This window comes from Balaenoptera physalus (assembly GCF_965194825.1).
Source record: "Balaenoptera physalus genome assembly, chromosome: 7".
NCBI classification, from domain to species: domain Eukaryota; kingdom Metazoa; phylum Chordata; class Mammalia; order Artiodactyla; family Balaenopteridae; genus Balaenoptera; species Balaenoptera physalus.
Window position 1 is genome coordinate 10,767,062 of NC_138886.1, and position 22,744 is coordinate 10,789,805.

The window sequence follows — 22,744 nt, forward strand, 5'->3', positions numbered from 1 at the left end:
TGTGCTCCGCGACAGGAGGGGCCGTGATGGTGAGAGGCCCGCGCACCGCGATGAAGAGTGGCCCCCGCTTGCCACAACTGGAGAAAGCCCTCGCACAGAAGCGAAGACCCAACACAGCCATAAATAAATAAATAAATAAATAAATTTAAAAAAAAAGATTATTTATGTATGTATGTATGGCTGCATCAGGTCTTAGTTGCGGCATGTGGGATCTTCGTTGAGGCATGCGAGATCTTCCGTTGCAGTGTGCAGGCTCTTCTTTGTGGTACGCGGGCTTCTCTCTAGTTGTGGTGTGCAGGTTTTCTCTTCTCTAGTTGTGGCGTGCAGGCTCCAGGGTGCGTGGGCTCTGTAGTTTGCAGCATGCAGGCTCTCTAGTTGAGGCGCACGAGCTCAGTAGTTGCAGCCTGCAGGCTTAGTTGCCCCGCGGCATGTGGGATCTTAGTTCCCTGACCAGGGATCGAACCCACGCCCCCTGCATTGTAAGGCGGATTCTTTACCACTAGACCACCAGGAAAGTCCCCCCTTCCCAGTATTCTTAAATAAGGTTGTATTCAGATATTCTGACTCTAGTAGGGTTAATTGCTAACATTTATCCCATATTATTTGATTTTTTAAAATACTGTGAAAAATAACGAACATAACATTACACACTTGATAGTTTCATTTTATAGGTCAGTTGCGTTCAAATTGTTTTGACCATTATCCTCTGTAAGAAAGATATTTTATATTGTAATCCATTATACATGTATTTGTATATATATCTATGTATCAATATCTATATCTGAAACCATACTTTCATGGTATAGTACTTGTCCTTATTACATGTAGTCATCTGATTTTTTTTTTTTTTTACTTAAAAAATATTATTTACAAGCCACTAAATTGATTTTAAAACCCACTGAAGGGACAGTCTGAACTTTGAAAAAACATTGTAGGGGAGAAATCTGAGGCTCGGAGAGGTTATGACTTGTCATTTGTCACATAGCAAGGAAGTAGCAGAGCTGGGACTTAAACTATTGCTAATGATTCCAAAGCCCTTCCTTGTTACCGCATTGTATAGTTTTTCTAGTGATTATAATCTTCAGTGAAACTGAACAAAAATGAAACACCATAAATGACCTTTAATAATGATTATATAAAATGTAAATTTTCAAAGCAGATGCTGTAGGATGGGACAGAAATATTCTTCCTCTGATCACGTCCTCTGCCTTTTTCAAAGACCTGTTGGCCACTTGGCATTGTCTTCCATATCTTGGACAGAATGCAGTTGTTATTACTCATTAGTTGTACTGGGAACCAGCAGATTTCCCAAAGCACTTGTATCTCATTACTCAGCCTACCCCTGAGCTAATCTTGGCTTCTTAAAATAATAGCTGTGTAATACCTAGCTTATGAGAGTGAGAATGTGGCCTCTCAAAAGCGAGCTGTTGCAGTGTAAGTTGGAGTCAGTGCTCAGATACAAGACAGGAAATATATCTAGTGTCGGAGTCCAGCCCTGCTGTTTTCTGACCTGGTTACGGTACTGGTTGAGTTAATTTTGCTGAAGGGAGAAATCATGTCCTCCTCTCCCGCTGGAGGATAAGGCTATATCAAAGGGGAAGGGTAGGGAATTAATGCCTGTTGTTTACTATGAGACAGCCATGCGCTGTACTCTAGGCCAGGGGTCCGTAACCCTCGGTCCACGGCCTGTTAGGAACCAGGCTGCACAGCAGGAGGTGAGTGGCGGGCGAGCAAGCAAAGCTTCATCTGCCGCTGCCCATCACTCCCCATCGGTCGCATTACCGCCTGAACCATTTCCACCCCCCCACCCCCGCCCCGGTCTGTGGAAAAATTGTCTTCCAGGAAACCGGTCCCTGGTGCCAAAACGGTTGGGGACTGCTGCTCTACCCGCCCCCCCCCCCCCCGCTTTAATCTAATTTAATTTATTTTTTGGCTGTGTTAGGTCTTTGTTGCTGCATGCAGGCTTTTCTTCACTTGCAGCAGCAGGGGCCACTGTTCGTTGCAGTGCACGGACCTCTCATTGCGGTGGCTTCTCTTGTTGCGGAGCATGGGCTCTAGGCGCGTGGGCTTAAGTAGTTGTGGCACATGGGCTTCAGTAGTTACTGTGCTCGGGCTCTAGAGCACAGACTCAGTAGTTGTGGCGCATGGGCTTCAGTAGTTGTGGTGCTCGGGCTCTAGAGCGCAGGCTCAGTAGTCGTGCATGGGCTTAGTTGCTCTGCGACATGTGGGATCTTCCTGGACCAGAGCTCAAACCCGTGTGCCCTGCATTGGCAGGCAGACTCTTAACCACTGCACCACCAGGGAAGCCCTCTAGGCCCTTTTGACATAGGTTTTAGTTTAATTCTCACGACAATTCTGTGAGGGGAAAGTTATTATCCCTATTGTTTTCATTTATTATTTTTATTTCTTAAAATTAGGATACAGAACAATCAGGACACAGAACAGTTACAGTGCCCCAAAAAACTATTTTGTGTATTATCCTTATTTTACAGAAAAGAAACATTGAGGCTCAGAGAGAAGAAATGATTCTTTTTAAAAAAAATTTTATTTATTTATTTATTTATTTTTGGCTGTGTTGGGTCTTCGTTTCTGTGCGAGGGCTTTCTCTAGTTACGGCAAGCGGGGGCCACTCTTCATCGCGGTGCGCGGGCCTCTCACTATCGTGGCCTCTCTTGTTGCGGAGCACAGGCTCGAGATGCGCAGGCTCAGTAGTTGTGGCTCACGGGCCTGCCTAGTTGCTCCGCGGCATGTGGGATCTTCCCAGACCAGGGCTTGAACCCGTGTCCCCTGCATTAGCAGGCGGATTCTCAGCCACTGCACCACGAGGGAAGCCCTAGAAATGATTCTTAAACAATCACAAAGTCAGGTAGTGGCTGAGGTTGGGACAGAAGCTACACTATACCTACCTTTAAAAATCGTACCTTCGGGCTTCCCTGGTGGCGCAGTGGTTGAGAATCTGCCTGCTAATGCAGGGGACACAGGTTCGAGCCCTGGTCTGGGAAGATCCCACATGCCGCGGAGCAACTAGTCCCGTGAGCCACAACTACTGAGCCTGCGCGTCTCGAGCCTGTGCTCCGCAACACGAGAGGCCGCGATAGTGAGAGCCCCGTGCACCGCAATGAAGAGTGGCCCCCGCTTGCCGTAACTAGAGAAAGCCCTCGTACAGAAACGAAGACCCAACACAGCCAAAAATAAATAAATTAAAAAAAAAAAATTGTACCTTCACCTCAGAGCCGAATTGGAGCTCTAAGTTGATGAGACTGTGTAGAAGGGGACATTCCTAGGCTTTAAGAATAAAGGGTTATGTCATAGGATGGAAGCCTTTGAAAACCCAACACTGTGGAAATAGAGATGCTTTCTTATTCCTGTGTAGTGTGGGGTTTGTGTATGATACCTCCAACACTTTTTTTTGGGTTTCTTTGGCCGCTTTGGGTCTTCATTGCTGTGCGTGGGCTTTCTCTAGTTGCGGTGAGTGGGGGCTCCTCTTCGTGGCAGTGCGCAGGCTTCTTTCTCATTGCGGTGGCTTCTCTTGTTGCAGAGCACGGGCTCTAGGCATGCGGGCTTCAGTAATTGCAGCACTTGGGCTCAGTAGTTGCAGCACACGGGCTCAGTAGTTGTGGCTCACGAGCTCTAGAGCGCAGGCTCAGTAGCCGTGGCACATGGGCTTAGTTGCTCTGCGGCATGTGGGATCTTCCCAGCCCAGGGATCGAACCCGTGTCTCCTGCATTGGCAGGCGGATTCTCAGCCACTGCACCACGAGGGAAGTCCCACCTCCAACACTTTTTTAATCAGTATAGATTCATGTTTTTAGTCTTTATGCAGTTGCTTTTCAGTGAAAAACAGGAGTTTAATCTTCTGCTAGTTTCCTTTATTAACCCGCTGGGTTTTGTTTTTGTTTTTGTTTTTCCTTTTTTTCTTCTGCCATGACTTGGACATGACTTGGACATAGGTTTATTTCTCTTTTGGGCTTGAACTGCGTTGGCTCTCCAAAGCTTCTGGACCTCCTTGTTTCTTGGGTAGGCAAAAATAGTCAGGTGCCCCAGTGTCTGCTAGGGAAAAGGGTAAAATCACCTGGGTAGGATTGGGTCGAAGGCATGGGTCATAAAACATTACTCCTGTGGCTGCCAAGAAAATGCTCATTTTTTTGTGAAGAGACTGGTCCAGTGTTAGTCATTTGATTATATAATTAAAGCAGGGATTTTGGATAATTTCTTTAGATATATGATAAGGCCTACTTTTTCTCCCCCATTTTGTCTTCCCATGTATCACATCAAGGGTAAAGATGGGACTTTGCAAAACTGTTACTTTGAATTCTTATAACATCCTTACTAAATTGGCATTGTCATTTCCTCCTTTATACAAATGAGGAAAACTGAGGTACAGAGAGGTTAAGTAGCTTCTTCAAGATTCCTAAGACAGAGCCAGTAATCTAACTCAGGTTTTTTGTGGGGTTTTGTTTTGTTTTGTTTTTGGTGTGTATGGATTTTGTTTTTGTTTTTGTTTTGGTGTGGCTCCAAAGCTGTCTCTTTGTATTACCTATTTGCTATCTTCACTAACGCACTTCCAGTGCCTCTCAAGGGCATTGCCAGTGTTCAGAGAATGGTGGTGGTGATTATACCCCTTAGGACAGACTTTTTTCCCTTTAAAGTATCAAATCATTCTTGAGCATTTTAACTTTAAAAAGAGATTCAGTTCAGAGTTGTGTTATGGTGACTTCAACATCATTTAAAAATTCAGGGCATCAAAATCTTCAGGAGCTGATTGTAACATTGAGGGACCTAGGGCTGTTGAGATTTGGAATATCCACTGATCCAGAGCCACATGGTTACTGGGCAGAAGGTGGTAGGGCAAAAAGGTACTTGGCTATGGGCTGAGCCCACGTGGGGTCAGACTGTATCACAGGAAGAAGCCAGAGCTGAATTCCAGGTCACAGAGGGCTGAACCTAGGGATATGGTAACCCAAGGGCTATGGTTCAGAGGCAGGCCATTGGTGGCCAGTGTTTTGGCCTGACTTACCATTTGTAATTACTACTAGGCCTCTCCAAGCAGGTCTGTTAACCTTTATTATTTTTTAAAAATATTTATTTATTTATTTGGCTGCGCTGGGTCTTAGCTGCGGCATGTGGAATCTAGTTCCCTGACCCAGGGATTGAACCCAGGCCCCCTGCATTGGGAGCGCAGTCTTAGCCACTGGACCACCAAGAAAGTCCCTATTAACCTTTTAAATATATAGAGAGGTCATGTTCAGGAGATACCTGCCACTGAAATTACACACTTTCTAGAAGTTTACATGGTCACCATTCCCATTAGAGTCATAAGTGCCCACTGACAAAACATGGCAGGGATTAATTCACTTAAGCAGTTTTAAGGGAGCCTTTTTTAACTTCAAAAATTGTGAATATATGGTTTTCTTCTTTGTAAAAATTGTTACCACCCTTTTTTCTCCAGGCTTCTAAAGGCAATAGCTATTAATACTTGAAAAGTTAGAAAATTAGTATTTTTTCTTTCATATGTATTTTATTTAACTAATAAACTTTATTTTTGGAGCAGCTTTAGGTTCACCTCCAAATTGAGTGGAAAGTACAGAGAATTCCAGTATACTCCCTGTTCCCAACGTGCATGACCCCCGACCAACTATCAACATCCAGTACCAGAGTGATGCATTTGTGACAGTTGATAAACCTACACTGACACATCATTGTCACCCAAAATCCATAGTTAGTTAGTTTGTTTGTTTATTTATTTATTTATTTATAAAATGATCATTGCTGGTTTCAGCCACTGCTCTTTTTAAAAATATATTCATTCATTCATGCATGCATGCACGCATGTAGCGCCAGGGGGGTCTTTGTTGCGGCACGCAGGATCTCCATTGCAGCATTCGGACTCTTGGTTGCGGCATGTGGACTTCTTAGTTGTAGCATGTGGACTCTTAGTTGCAGCATGCATGTGGGATCTAGTTCCCCGACCAGGGATCTAACCCAGGCCCTCTGCATTGGGAGTGCAGAGTCTTACCCACTGGACCACCAGGGAAGTCCTCATAGTTTACTTTAGATTTCACTCTTGGTATTGTACATTCTGTGGATTTTGACAAATAGATAATGATGTGTATTACCATTGCAGTATGTTACAGAATAGTTTCACTGCCCTAAAAATTCTCTGTGCTCTGCCTATTCATCCCTCCCTCCCTCCTTCCTAACCACTGGCAACTACTAATCTTTTTGCTGTCTCCATAGTTTTGCCTTTTCCAGATGTTATACAGTTGGAATCATACAGTATGTGGCCTTTTTAGATTGGCTTCTTTCACTTAGTAATATACATTTAAGTTTCCTCCATGTCTTTTCATAGCTTGATAGCTCGTTTCTTTTTAGCACTGAATAATAATTCCTTTGTCTGGATGTACCACAGTTTATCCACTCACCTACCAAAGGGCATCTTAGCCACTTCCAAGTTTTGGCAATTATGAATAAAGCTGCTATATATAAACATCTGTATGTAAGTTTTTGTGTGGACGTAAGTTTTCAGTTCATTTGGGTAAATACCAAGGGTGATTACTGGATCATATGGTATGAGTATGTTTAGTTTGTATGCAACTGCCAAACTGTCTTCCAAGGTAGCATTTCTACCAGCAAGGAATGAGGATTCCGGTTGCTCTACCTCATCCTCCCCAGCATGTGATATTGTCTCTCTCTCTCTCTTTTTTTTTTTGGTGTGGGAGTCATTCTAACAGGTGTGTAGTGATATCTTGTCATATTAACTTGCACTCCCTTAATGACAGATGATGTTGAACATCTTATGCTTGCTTGCCATCTCTGTATCTTCTTTGGTGAGGTGTCTAGTAAGGTTTCTCACCTGTTTTTTAATTTGGTTGTTCATTTTCTTATTGTTGAGGGTTTTTTCTTATTGTGGAGTTTTAAGAGTTTCTTTTATAATTTTGGATAGCAGTCCTTTATCAGATGTGTCTTTTACCAATATTTTCTCCTAGTCTGGTCATCTCATTCTAATGACATTGTCTTTAGCAGACCAGAAATTTTTCATTTTAATGAAGTCTAGCTTACTAATTATTTCTTTCATGGATCACGCTTTTGGTGTTGTACCCAACAATTCATTGCCATGCACAAGGTCATCTAGGTTTTCTCCTGTGTTATCTTCTAGGAGTCTCATAGTTTTCTGTTTTTCATTTAGGTCTGTGATCCATTTTGAGTTAATTTTTGTTAAGGGTGTAAGGTCTGTGTGTAGATTGATTTTTTTTTTTTTACATGTAGATATCCAGTTGTTCCAGCATCATTTCTTGAAGACTAACTTTGCTACATTTTATTGCCTTTACTCCTTTGTCAAAGATCATTTGGTTGTATTTATGTGGGTCTGTTTCTAGGCTCTCTATTCTGTTCCATTAATCTATTTGTTCTTTCCCCAATACCATAGTGTCTTGATTACCGTGACTTCGTAATAATTCTTGAAGTCAGATGGTGTCAGTTCTTCAGTTTTGTTCTTTTATTTCAATATTGTATTGGCCATTCTGGGTCTTTTGCCTCTCCATATAAACTTTAGAATCAGTTTGTTTATATCTACAAAATAAGTTGCTGGGATTTTGATTAGGATTGCATTGAATCTGTAAATCAAGGTGGGAGGAACTGGTATCTTGGTGATATTGACTCTTCCTATCTATGAATATGTAATATCTCTCTAGTACTTTTTTGACATTTTTTTCATCAGAATTTTGTAGTTTTCCTCATATAGATCTTGTACATATTTTGTTAGATTTATACCTAAGTATTTCATTTGAGGAGGTGCTATTGTAAATGGTAATGTATTTATTCATTTATTGATTGATTGATTGATTGATTGATTGATGGCTGGCTGGCTGGCTGGCTGTGTTGGGTGTTCATTTCTGTGCGAGGGCTTTCTCTAGTTGTGGCAGGCGGGGGCCACTCTTCATCGCGGTACGCGGGCCTCTCACTATTGTGCCTCTCTCGTTGCGGAGCACAGGCTCCAGACGCGCAGGCTCAGTAATTGTGGCTCACGGGCCCAGTTGCTCCGCGGCATGTGGGATCTTCCCAGACCAGGGCTCAAACCCGTGTCCCCTGCATTGGCAGGCAGATTCTCAACCACTGCGTCACCAGGGAAGCCCAATGGTAATGTATTTTTAATTTCAAATTCCACTTGTTCATTACTGGTATATAGGAAAGTGACTGACTTTTGTTTATTAACCTTGTATCCTGAAACCTTATTATCACTGCTTATTAGTTCCAGGAGTTTTTTGTTGATTCTTTAGGATTTTCTACATAGACGATCTTGTCATCTGTGAACAAAGACCGTTTTACTTCTTCCTTCCCAATCTGTATACCTTTTTTTTCCGTTTTGCTGTCTTATCACAATAGCTGGGGTTTCCAGTGTGATGTTGAAAAGCAGTAGTGAGAGGGGCATCCTTGCATTGTTCCTGATCTTACCAGGAAAGCTTTGAGTTTCTTATCATTAAGTTTTGTGTTAGCTGTAGGTTTTTTGCAGATGTTGTTTATCACATTAAGGAAGTTCCCTTCTATTCCTAGTTTCCTGAGAGTTTTTATTGGGAATGGGTGTTGGATTTTGTCAAATGCTTTTTTCTGCATCTGTTGATATGATCAAGTGTTTTTTTTTCTTTAGCATGTTGATATGATGGATTATGTTAATAATTTTCAAATGACAAACCAGCCTTGCATACCTGGAATAAATCCCATTTGGTTATGATGTATAATTCTGTTTACATTGTTGGATTCCATTTGCTAGTATTTTGTTGAGGATTTTTAAATCTGTATTAATGAGAGAAATTGGTTTGTAATTTTCTTACAAGGTCTTGGTCTATTTTTGTTATTAAGGTAATGCTGGCCTCACATAATGAGTTAAGAAATATTCCTTCTGCTTCTGTATTCTGGAAGAGATTACAGAAAATTGGTATAATTTTGTTCTTATGTGTTCTGTAGAATTCACCAGTGAACCCATCTGGGCCTGGTGCTTTCTGTTTGGGAAGATTATTAATTATTGATTTAATTTCTTTAATAATAAGCCTATTTAGGTTATTTCTTCTTGTGTGAGTTTTGGGAGATTATGTCTTTCCAGGAATTGGTCCATTTCATCTAGGTTATCAAATTTGCGGGCATAAAGTTGTTCATAGTATTTCTTTATTCTAATGTATGTGTGATCTGTACTGTTGTCACCTGTTTCATTTCTGATTTTGGTAATTTGTGTCTTCTCCCTTGTTTTCTTAGCCTGGCTAGAGGCTTATCGATTTTATTTATCTTTTCAAAGAACCAGCTTTTGGTTTTGTTGATTTTCTCTATTGAATTCTTATTTTCGATTTCATTGATTTTTTTTTTTCTCTAGTTCTTATTATTTCTTTTCTTCTGCTTGCTTTGGGTTTAATTTGCTCTTCTAGTTTCCTAAGGTGGAAGCTTAGATTATTGATTTTAGATCTTCTCTAATATTCAATTTTCAACTCTAATATTGTATTCAAATTCAACTCTAAAACATTCAGTGCTATTAATTTTTCTTTAAGCACTGTTTTTGATGCATCCTACAAATTTTGATAAGTTGTATTTCATTTGATAAGTTGTATTTTCATTTTAAAAATATTTCAAAATATTTTTAAAATTTCTCTTCAGATTTCTTTTTTGACCCATGTGTTTAGAATTGTATTGTTTAATCTCCAGATATTTTAAGTAATTTTCCAGCTATCTTGCTGTTATTGATTTCTAGTTTAATTCCATTGTGATCTGAGAGCAGATGTTCACTGTATGATTTCTATTCTTTTAAGTTTGTTAAGGTGTGTTTTATGATCCAGAATGTGGTCTATCTTGGTGGACGTTCCACGTGAGCTTGAGAAGAATGTGTAATATGCTGTTGTTGGATAAAGTAGTCTGTAAATATCAATTATATTCAGTTGATTTGTAGTTCAGTTTAGTTCAGCTATGTCCTTACTGATTTTATGGCTGTTGGATCTGTCCATTTCTGATAGATGGGTGTTAAAGTGTCCAACTATAATAATAGATTCAAATCTATTTCTTTTTGCAGTTCTATCAGTTTTTACCTCATATTTTGTCATAAGCTAAAAAATTAGTGTTTACTATATTATTATGATGATTTAAATTATACATACACATACTTTTGATATATGTCACAATAAAAAATAAAAATTGGACATACAGACATAAATAAAAATTTAAAAATGAAACAGTATGAATAAGTATTCAACCACATTTTGGGTCAAAGAATTGTAAATTTAAATAATGAGTTTACCTCATATTTTGATGCTGTATTGTTAGGTGTATACACATTAAGGGTTGTTATGTCATCTTTGGAGTACTGATGCCTTTATCATTATGTAATGCCCTTTGTTATCCCTGATAACTTACCTCACTCTGAAATCTGCTTTGTCTGAAATTAATATACCCATTCTTACTTTTTTTTTAGCCTGTTAACTTGTTTTTAAAGTTTTTAAATTTTATTGTGGAAATATCCAAATATATGCAGATGTAAAGAGAATGGTATAAAAAGCCCCCATGTACTCATCAGTCAGTTCCAAAAATTATAACTTTTTTGAAGTATTTATAAAACTTTTCCCCAAATATTATTACAAAAATTTCAAACACCAGAGAAGTTAAAGACTGTAGAGTGAATATTCATATGCCCGCCTCCTATATTCTCCCATTAATGTTTCACTCTGCTTTAATCCATATCTATCCATCCATCTGTCCGTCTACCCATCTGTCAATTCATTTACTTTTTAAAAAATAAATATAGGTTACATACAATATTATGTTAGTTTCAGGTGTTCTGCATAATGATTTGACATTTGTATACATTGTGAAATGATCCTCATGGTAAGTTTAGTAACCATCTGTTCCTGTACAACTTTCAGTATTATTGACCATACTCCTTATGATGTATATTACAACCCCATGACTTATATTATATAACTGGAGGTTTGTACCTCTGAATCCCCTTCACCAATATTATCCACTCCACCACCCCCCTCTTTTGGCAGCCACCTATTTGTTCTTTGTGTCTGTGAGTCTGTTTCATTTTGTTTGTTTTTTAGATTCCAAATGTGAGATTGTGCGGTATTTGTCTCTGACTTATTTTACTTAGTATAATATCCTTTAGATTCATCCATGTTGTCACAAATGGCAAGATTTCATTTTTTTAGTGACCAAATAATATTTCATTTTATATACATAACCACATCTTTTTACCCACTTGTCTATTGATGGACACCTAGGTTGCTTCCATATTTTCCTGTTGTAAATAATGCTGCAATGAAGATTGTTATGTATGTATGTATATTCAAATTAGTGTTTTTGTTTTCTTTGGGTAAATACCCAGAAGTGAAATTGTTGGATCTTTTGGCAGTTCTATTTTTAACTTTTTGAGGAACTTCTATACTGTTTTCTATAGTGACTGCACCAGTTTACAGTCCCACCAACAGTGCACAAGATTTACCTTTTCTCCACATCTTCACCAAGACTTATTTGTTGTCTTTTTGTTTAAAAGTAAAAGGGTGGAGAAAGATATATCATGGTAACACCAGTCAAAAGAAAGCAGGGCAGGGGTGTCCTTAAAACACATCAAACATCAAAACACTTTTGTTTTTTGATGACACACCTGCTTTCTTTTGATTGATGTTACCATGATACATCTTTCTCCATCCCTTTACTTTTAATCTATATGTGTGTTTCCAATAGACAACATGTAGTTGGGTCTTGTTTTTGGATCCACTCTGACAATCTCTGTCTTTCAATTAATGTATTTAAACCATTGATGCTTAAGGTGATAATTGATATAGTTGGATTAATATCTCCATATTTGTTAGTATTTTCTATTTATTGCCCTTGTTATTTGTCCTTGTTTTTGTCTTCCACACTTTTTTCTGCCTCTTGTAGTTTTAAATGAGCATTTTATATGATTCTGTTTTCTTTCTTTTCTGAGTGTGTCAATTGTACTTCTTTTTAAACTTTTTTTTTTAGTGGTGCCCTAGAGTTTGCAATATACGTTTACAACTAATCCAAGTCAGCTTTCAAATAACACTATACTATTTCACAAGTAGTATACATACCTTATAATAACAAAATATTCCTAATTCCTACCTCCCATCCCTTATATCATGTTGTCATTCATTTCACTTACACGTAAGTATATACAGTAGAATACATGCTATTATTATTTTAAACTGTTACTTGTTAGAACTAAGAATAAGAAAAATAAGTTTTAATTTTACCTTTACTTATTCTCCAGTGCTCTTCCTTCTTATTATGTAGATCTGAGTTTCTGACTTTATTAACATTTCCTTTCCTCTGAAGAACTGCTTTTAACATTTCTTGCTAAGCAGGTCTACTGGCAATGAATTCTCTCCAATTTTGTTTGTCTGAGAAATTATTTATTTCTCTTTCACTTTTGAAGGATAATTTCACAGGATACAGAATTCTAGGTTGGTGGGTTTATTTCTCTCATCTCACTAAACATTTTACTCTATTCCCTTCTTGCTTGCATCGTTTTGAGGTTAACTTGGATGTAATTATTATCTTTACTCCTCTATAGGTAAGATGTTTTTTCCCTCTGGCTTCTTTCAAGATTTTTTTTTTTTTAAGTTATAAGTCACCCTTTTTTAATTTTTATATGTTATTTTATTTTATTTTATTTTATTTTATTTAGGCTGCTCTGGGTCTTAGTTGCAGCATGTGGGATCTTCGCTGCGGCATGCGGGCTCTTAGTTGCGGCATGTGGACTTCTTAGTTGCGACATGCGGACTCCTAGTTGTGTCATGCGGACTCCAAGTTGCAGTATGCGAACTCTTAGTTGCAGCCTGCATGTGGGATCTAGTTCCCCGACCAGGGATCGAACCCGGGCTCCCTGGAGTCTTACCCACTGGACCACCAGGGAAGTCCAAGATTTGATTTTTTTCTTTTAACCTTTGATTTTCTGAAGTTTGAATATGATGTCTAGGTGTAGTGGGGTTTTTTTTTGGCATTGATCTTGCTTGGTGTTCTCTGAGCTTCTTGGATCTGTAGTTTGGTATCTGACATTAATTTGGGGGAAATTCTCAGTCATTATTACTTCAAATATTGCTTCTGTTTCTTTCTTTTCCTTCTAGTATTCCCATTACACATACGTAACACCTTTTGTTGTTGTCCCACAGTCCTTGGATATTCTGTTCTTTTGTTTGTTTCAGTCTTTTTTCTCTTTGCTTTTCAGTTTTGGGAGTTTCTACTGTCATATCTTCAAGGTCAGAGATCTTTCTTTAGCCATGCCCAGTCTACTATTGAGCCTATCAAAGCCTTCTTCATTTCTATTACAGTATTTTTTATTTTCTAGCATTTTATTTTGATTCTTTCTTAGAATTTCCACCTCTCTGCTTAAATTATCCATCTGTCTTTCATGTTGTCTGTTTTCCATTAAAACCCTTAGCATATTAATCATAGTTCTTTAAAGTTCCTGGTCTGATAATTCCAACATTTCTGCAGTGTCTGACTCTGATTTCTGATGCTTGTTTTGCCTTTTGGTATGCCTTGTGTTTTTTTTTTGTTGAAAATTGAATGCAGTGTACTAGGTAAAAGGAACTGCTATAAACAGGTCTTTAGTAATGTAGTGGTAAGATGTGGGGAAGGGAAAGCATTCTATAGTCCTTTGATTTGGTCTCAGTGTTTTGGTGAGCCAGTGCTGAAGAACAGTGAACTTTACTAGTGCTTCTCAGGTTTTTTTCCCCATTAGGTGGGACAGGATGGCTGGGTGGGCTGGAGTTGGGTTATTCCTCTTTGTTCATGTGGGATGCTAGAGGAAGCTAGAGTTGGGTATTTCCCGTCTCCTGGGTTGGTTAGGCTGTGATAAAACTCCAGCAAGTTAGGCTCTAATAAAATAATTTTTTCTTGAATGCAGGCCTTGTTAAGAACAGAAGGCTCTGGTATATTTCAGGCGTCTTTTTCCCCTCTCTCTTCTGGAAGCAAGAAGGAATTTTTCTCTGATATTCACTGTGAGGTCCTGGTAGAGATTTTGGAGGTAAAACTCACAAAAGTGTGGAGCCCTCCTGTGACTGGGTCCCTCTGGAGTTTTTTGTTTTTGTTTTTGGCCGCGCCATGCAGCGTGCGGAACTTCCCCAGCCAGGGATTGAACCCGTGCCCCCTGCATTGGAAGCATGGAGTCTTAACCACTGGACCACCAGGGAAGTCCTCCCTCTGGAGTTTTAACTCTCAGAGTTATCCACACTTAGCTACCAACAATTCATCAACTACAGCTTAGGTGTTCTTACTCTGGCACTGGTTCCTGTGGAATTTTCTGCTCAAGAGTTTCAGCTTTAGTAGGTTGTTAAGTCTCTGTTATCTGTATCTGTCTCTCCAATTTTGGGGACAGTGCTTTGCCATCTGACCTCACTTCTCTGCCACATCTATGAAGAGTTGTTGATTTTCCATTTTGTTCAGCTTTTTCTTGTTGTTAGGACAGAGTGGCAACTTCTAAGCTCCTGACATGGCCAGACTGGAAATGTTAGGACAGAGTGGCAACTTCTAAGCTCCATACATGGCCAGACTGGAAACTGGAAGTGGTATTGATTTTTTAAAGAATTTGAGATAGGGATGTCATTTCTTCCTACTTTTAACCTTATCCAAAAATTGTCATTCAGTTTAGAGAGCTTCCTGACAACACATTTACTCATTTTTTTACACCCCTCTTTGTAAATTTGGCACATATAAATTTACCCCATGACAAAAATGGGAGTCTTTATCCAACTGCAATGAGAAAGCTCACCATTTGGATTTCTGCATTTTTTGATTGGGAAATTTTATTTTCTTCATGACTATCCCAAGAGTTTAGAGCTTGCTTTCTCAGACCTTGTCTCTGGCCCTTAGCATAAGTCCTCTCTCTGGCATCTGTTCCTGCACATCTACAAGGATCACGTTTTCTGAATCCAAAATCAGGACAACAGATCTCACATGAGATTTTTTTTCCCCTTTTAAATAGACTATTTTTTAGAATGGTTTTAAGTTCACAGCAATATTGAGCAGAAAGTACAGAGAGTTTCCATATACCCGCTTCCAAACATATTGTACAGTCTCCTCCCATCAACATCCCAAACCAGAATGGTACATTTGTTATAATCAGTGAACCTACATTGGTATTGTACAATATTACCCAAAATTCATAGTTTACATTAGGGTTCACTCTTCATATTTTATACTTTATGGATTTTGGCAAATGTGTCATGATATCACATGGGCTTTTTATATGGAGATTTAGTTTGAATTCCTGAATATTGGAATTTATAGAACATTGGTTCATGGAGACCACAGAACATAATAATCTTGGAAAAATCAAAGTACGGTCACTGTATGTAGATGTGTCAGATCAGTTTCAGTGCTTTTCTGCTTTGACTAGTGCTTGAAAGGGCCTTGGAATAGACTACGTAGCAGGTAACAAGCAGGGATACAGTCTTGTTTGTTCAGGTGGCTTGGCAAAGGCTGCAAGAGTTGCCATGGGGGTCTGCTGGGGACCGGGAGGCTATAGAGTCAGATAGATCTGACTTTTCCGAAAGGTATCAAACTACTGGAATTTGAACACGCATAGGTTTGGATTCAACTTTTTTCTTTCACCAGTATCTCTAAAATATATGGCACATACTAAAAGCTCTGAAGTTGGTGTAATCTTCGGAAGATCAGTACATACCAGTTTTTCAGTTGTCTGGTGAAAGGATAGAAAACTAAAAAAGTCTGTCACTTTGTACAAATTTGTAGTGTTTTTTTAAATGTCTTATTTGCTTTATATTTTTTTCTGATTATATTTCCTTCTGAAAATAGAATACCTTTTTTTCTGTTTTTAATGACAATACATATTCATTGTCAGACATGTCTTTTAAGTTTATTTCTCCTGAGAGCTCTACAATTAAGGCATGTGACTAGTACTCACTTTGGAACTATAACTGAAAACATTAAAAGCTCAGGAAACATAAAGAGAGATTTTTATATTTGATTCATAGACCTACACTGACCCTTCTCCCTAGCTAAAGACCAGAATTCTTAATCCTTTCAAATATCTTTATTTGCATGTCTCTTGGTTCCTTAAGCCTGCACACTCTCCTTTCTTCCTTATTTCTTTTGGTTGGATGAATCACACAGAGTTAAAGCTGTGGTCACCTCCTCTGCCTTCTTCTTTCATGACCTCCATATCCAGTCAGCCAGGCAATTCATCATATCTTTGTTTTACTTTTACATTTCTGCTTTCATCACTGAGTAACCACCTTCCCCGCCCTTCATTCCCTGCAATCATTTTTTAAAGCTTGTATTTATTGATACTTTATATACCAGAAATTATGCCAGGTAGTTATCAACCGGAGTTTATTTGGCCATGTCGAGCACTTTTGGTTGTCACAACCTGGGGGCCAGGGTGGGTGGGGAGGGAACGGGTAGGTAGAGACCAAGGATGCTGCTAAATATCCTATTAATGCACAGGATCGCTCCTCCATAAAAAAAGAATTATTTGGCCCAAAATGTCAATAGTGTTGAAGTTGAGAAACCTGAATCACATTAATTGTTTCATAGCTTACTTAGTCCTCACAACAACTCTTTACATGGGTTTTATTATCCCTCCTTTATAGATGATGAAACTGAGGCTCACAAGGTTTAAGTTAACTTAATCAGCATCACATAGCTAGTAAGTAATGGAGCCAAGTTCAAACTTAGGTCTGACTCAGTCTGAGCTTACAGTGGTCATGATACATAGCCTGCTCATAACTCAGACCCTTAACTTTTACCTGGTCTACTATAATGGGCTCCTTCCTGATCTTCTTGCCTCTTGTCTCTCCGTTTAAGTCTGTCTTAAGCATGGCTTAAGTCTCTAATGATACTCCCTCTCTGCTCACAATCTTCCAATGCATTTGGAATGTAGTTTTGGTTCCCCAGTCCAGCATTTAAGGCCAAAGCTGCTGCAGTCAGTCCCTGAAGTACCTTTCCAACTAATTTTCCACAACTCTCTTCTTTTCAAAGACATCTTTTCTAAGACATGCTTTATTTTCTTATTTTTGCTTCTTTATATATTTCCCAATATTCTATAACATATGTACTGCTGTTGTAATTTAAAAGGTTGTTTTTAATGGCAGAAAAGAAAATCCAGCCTGTCTGATGATTTAGGGATTACAAAATAAAGTGATTGTGTTTTTATTTTAAAGGCCCCAGACTTCCTCTGTGTAATCCTTTGTTCATGCTGTGCCCTTTGGAATCCCACACAACTCATTATCAGCTATTCAAATTCTTTTTGGCCATCAGGGCCCAACCTGAACACTACTGCCTGCCACTGATCCAAAGAGCAAAGAGGTTAAGAGCATGTGCTTTTACACACTGACAGGGCTAAGTTTGAGATCTGTTTTTTTCTGGTAACTAGCTGTGAGACCTTGAGCAAGTAACCCAACCTCATTAAATCTGTTGCCTCATCTGTAAAATTGGGATGGTGTCTAGCTCACAGAGGGTTTTTGGAATTAAGTGAGAGCTCACATGTGAAGTGCTTAGCCCAGGCCTGGCACAATATGAGTGCTCAATGAGTTCATTAATAGACCCCATTATTTGTTACCATGTTGTTTCTCCACTTCTTTAATTCACACCTCTGCATCTCTAATAGTATGAGCTGTAGAGTCAGAATTCATGCATTTCAGGCCTGGTATCACCACTTACTAGTTGTGTAAACTTAATCAGATTACCTAGCCATCATGTTCTTTAGTTTCCACATCTATGCATATAATATCATGTGCTCCATAGGGCTTATTTCAGGATTAAATGAGATAATATAGGTAAAGCACCTAGACTAGGTCTGGCCCATGGTAAGTGCTCAATTATGTTAGCTGTTATTACCACTCTTCTAGCACTTACTAATTCTACTACTTCTTACCTATATTCCACTCATTTGTATACTTGTAGCTCACTTACCTGAGGGTTAGCCCCTTGAAGACAAGGATTATAAAAAATATTCATCACTGTGCCCTGAGCAGAGTTTTGAGCTTAGTTATAATGACAGTTATTTTTTACTGATACTTGATTAAGGACTTTCATAGACATCACCCTATTTGAGCCTCACAAAAATCATATGAAGCAGGCAGACAGAATGCTAGCTAAGTATGTATGTAAGCGTGTGTAGGAAAGGTAGGTTTGGGTGCCTACCATGCTCTAGGCTTTGAGTCCTTCCTTCTTCACCTTATTTATACTATTTAGCTTTCATAGCTATCCTGAAAGGTAGTGTTTATTACTACATTTTTAATATAAGGAACTTGAGGCTCAGAAAGTTTAAATAACATGATCAAAATTCAACCAACTAATGCGCTTCAGAGCCTAGACATGTTTCAACAAAGTCATGTGTCCTCACTGTTGAATTTTCATGGCCAGGTGTCAGATTTGGTGGTATCTAAGCCACAGTCTCATTCTGTTCCTATTTCTGCTTTGGGGAATCTGGCTACCTTGTCTTCTGAAATAGCTGTTGATGTAAAATACTGCAGTAATGTCAGGAGAGAGAAAACCTTCAGACAAGGACCATTAGAAAAATTGATCTTAGATTTCTTAGTATTCCTGTGTTTTAGAGACTGCTAAGAATGAGTAGATGAACCTACGTGGTCTGATGCTAGTGATTTCAAGGGTTCCTTGAACATTTTTATACCACCGAGTTTGCTGTAGGCCCAAGTGAGAGCATTCTGAAACTTACATTATAACGTATATAGTATGTTGGAAAGAGCCCTAGATTGTTTGGAATCAGAAGTCTGAGAGTTCCTATACCAGGAATCCTTTTTTGGGAGATTTTGTGTAGTCTTTGAAGTCAAACAGACCTGATTTGGGTTACCTGACCTCTCTTGAGTCTTTTTGCTTGTGTGTACAATGAGGAGTTTTGAACATCAAATGCACTAAAGTATGTAAAACACCTTGCCTTGTTCATAGCAGGTATTTAACAAAATAAATAAACTGTAATAATATTAAATGTATGTTATTCCCACCTGCAGGAAGAAGTCCAACTGTTTAGCCTGGTATATAAGACCTTCCTAAAACTGGCTTTCCTCAGCGTCCTTCAGTCTGTTTTCCTGCCACTCACTGTCATGTGTCTTAAACCCACACTACACAAAAGTATTCATATTTTCAAAACAACCTCTGCTTTTATGCTGCCATGTCTTTGTACTTGCTGTTGCTTTTGCCTAGAATGCACTTGCCACTTCTTCCCCCTTCTCTGCGTGTTGGGAGCCTACTCCTTCAAAACTGAGCTCTAATGCCACTTCTGACTGTGAAGTTTCCATCAGATCTATCCCCACTCCACATAGATTTATCACTCCTGCCTGTGAGTTCCCACTTAGCACCTTGTTTGTGCTTTTCTTGGGCACTGTAGATAATTTCCTGGTCTTTCTCCCCCATACTTTCTAGAGGACGGTGACCCTGTCTTAGTGTCTCCCTAGAATTCTGGGGCAGCAGAGTACATTACTATATCTCACTTGGGGTTTCCCTTTCAGTTTGAATTCTAGATGTGAAAAATGTGGTGGCAGATCTGTTTGTTTTAAACCTCTATGAGATATAGGCAGTCCACATGGAGGTTAATCTCATTGCTCAGATTCGGACATCACCATGTGTGCAGCTTCTTTAATCCTCCTCTAGCTATCAAAATGGATTTAGCAGTTGACATCCTCTTTTTTCTGTCTGGGGCAAATGGAGCTTTGTAGAATTTAGCCTGGAGGAGCAATGACCTTGCCTCCCCAATTCAGAATGATCCTAGGGTGTAGAACTGGATGTCATTGAGGACCTAGCATGGCTACAGTGTAGCCAGTGACAGAGTACCAGGGCCCTTGCTTAACTTTATTCAGGAGACCGGGAATAATATTCAGCCTCTGATTTAATTTTCTGTGACACATTGAGTCTATGTTTTAGCCTACAGAACACTACAGCTGTGTCCTAATTCTCTTCACCCCCTCTCCCTTTCCTAACTTGTGATCTTCATATCACTACCTTTTAAGGCATTTCTGTTCTTGGCTGATAGTCTTGCATTGGAAGTCACCACAGAACAGTGGAAAAGATAGCTCTGAATCATCCATGTAAACAAGCAAAAGTCACCACTGCAAAGGAGCTGAGAGCAGTGGCATGTGTTGGGATCAGTGGTAGGTGATCTATTCCTGGGACTCACTTGTTGGTGTCTCTCTATGAAGTGGGACAGAGGTCTCAATTAACAGAACAAAGCTGTATAATTTGTGTAATGATCTACTGGTCATTGAAGGGCAGTAATCACAGTAATAATAATTACCATTTTCTGAGGGCATACTGAGTATCTAGCCCAATGCTAGGTATTAGGGGCACAGAAATAGGTTGGATAAGGTCCCCATTCTGGAGAGTTTGCAGTTTAGTAAGGGAGACAGATTCATAAAACTGGTTGTCAGCTCAGTAGTGCCGAGAAGTACGGGTGCTAAGAGCACTGAGGAGAGACATATGTCTGAGACTTTGGGAGCAGAAAAGGCTAGACCATTTTTTATAAAGAAATCATGTGTTTTTTCTGTGGATAGTTTGCTTTCTGCCCATTCTCCTCATATTCCATTGCTTGAATGTTATTCCACTTCTCCTAGGCCAAGTTTGGTCCTGTCATTGTTACTCATACCTTCTGTACTTATGACAGTTATTACACTTATCACAATTATAATTAAATATTTCTTTATATAACTGCTTAATGTTTGTCCCTTCTTCTAGTCTGTAAGGGCAGTGACCATGCCGGTCTTGTTTGCTCTGATCCCCATCACGAGGATTGTAAGCACCCAGTAAACATTTGTTGAATGAATGATTGAATCCTCATGAACTCCTCAAGTCCTTGGATTGTCTCAACAATATATAGTGTGTCTGAGGTTTAGGAAGAAATAAGCCTATAATCTTGTGGGAGAAACATCTCACATCAGATTTAGTTTCCTCATGGTGACATTGTTAGGTAGTAGCCAAACCCTTGTCCTTTACAACAGCAGTCCCCAGCCTTTTTGGCACAAGGGACCGGTTTTGTGGAAGACAGTTTTCCCACAGACCTGGGGGGGATTGGGGGAGGTGGGGATGGGGATGGTTCAGGTGGTAATGCGAGCGATGGGCAGCGGCAGATGAAGCTTCGCTTGCTCGCCCCGCCGCTCACCTCCTGCTGTGCGACCCGGTTCCTAACATGCTGCAGGCCTGTAGGAGTCCTTGGTGGCCCGGGGGTTGGGGACCCCTGCTTTACAAGGAAATCTTTTAGGTTCTGAGCTACAGTGCAGAGTAGACACCTCTGACACTAGGTCTTCTTTCTCTTGCATTTTCTGCTGTTGGTTTTTGAATAATGATACCACTATTCCCTGAAAAACACAAAAAACAAAAACAAGAAATGAGTACTATAAATGGCTGACATAGTATTTTTTTTTTAACATCTTTATTGGAGTATAATTGCTTTACAATGGTGTGTTAGTTTCTGCTGTATTATAACAAAGTGAATCAGCTATACATATACATATATCCCCATACCTCCTCCCTCTTGCATCTCCCTCCCACCCTCCCTATCCCACCCCTCTAGGTGGTCACAAAGTTGACATAGTATTTTGATCCTCAATATCTCACCTAAAATCTCCTCTCTCAAACTCAATATGCAATTATTTTTCTTTGAAACTGCCAACTTTTAAAGGCATTGGTGTAAGGTAGGTTATTCTCCAGGTATAGCCAGCATGTATTAAGTGTACCAGATGTGAGGCTGAACCTTTTTATAGTCTTTCCATTTGACTGTTGAGGGTCAGGGTTTGAAATTGACCTGGGTACGATCTGTGCCTGCCTTGAGATGCTGGTGAGACTCTTGACAGGAATGAGTGTCTAGCTCACATTCTGTCTCTAGCACCTAGAAAAGTGTCAGTTGTGTAATAGTAGGATGAATGTATTTGTGGGCTACATAGTACACAGGCTGTATGTATTTCCTTGACGTGTGCCCACTTTTTTCAGATAGATAGCACTTTCCTTTCTTCTCACCAGGACACTTCCCACCCTTACCCACAATAATTGGCCCTATGCTTCTTTCTTTCTTTCTTTTTTAAATATTTATTTATTTATTTACTTACTTAATACTTAGCTAGCTAGCTAGCTAGCTGCTCCAGGTCTTAGTTGCGGCACGCGGGATCTTCGTTGCAGCATGTGGGATCTAGTTCCCTGACCAGGGATCGAACCCAGGCCCCCTGCATTGGGAGTGCGGAGTCTTAACCACCAGGGAAGTCCTGGCCCTATGCTTCTTTAGCAGTCAGCAGAAAAGATATTGAAATTTCTTCTGTTCACCTTTTTAGGGTTGCTGAGCTCTTGGACTGAAGCACCTTAACACAGGTTAGCTCCAAAAGGGTATTTGTTTTCTCTTCTGTTCATCTTGTCTGGAAATTTTGAGGCTCAGAAAATCCCTAGAGCATCATAGCTGAAAGATAGCCTTGCACAAATGTTCCCACAACTTTCTCATTAAGCAGATGAGAAAACTGAGGCCCACAAAGGGCTTAATGTACCTAAGACTATCCAGCAAGTTAACCCAGTCCCAATCATTACATCTTTTTTTTTTTTTTTTTTAAGGTTAAATGACTCTGGCAGGAAGCGTTCACAAAAAAGCAAAAGTTTCTTAAAAATGAGCTTGTGTTGAGGCAGTAATTCCAGATCACGCATGACACTTCTGTTATAAGCCTGTTATGAGCAGCACTTTGCAAATTTGGAGAGATTTCACAAGAGGCCTCATAAATCTTCAGAATTCCAAA

General features: G+C 39.5%; 1 protein-coding gene across 4 annotated transcripts in view; it reads left to right on the forward strand.

Moving 5' to 3' along the window:
• The window catches only part of NR6A1 (nuclear receptor subfamily 6 group A member 1), a 213,379-nt gene that overhangs the window by 98,550 nt on the left and 92,085 nt on the right, over positions 1-22,744 (forward strand). The gene's annotated exons all lie outside the window — the stretch shown is intronic.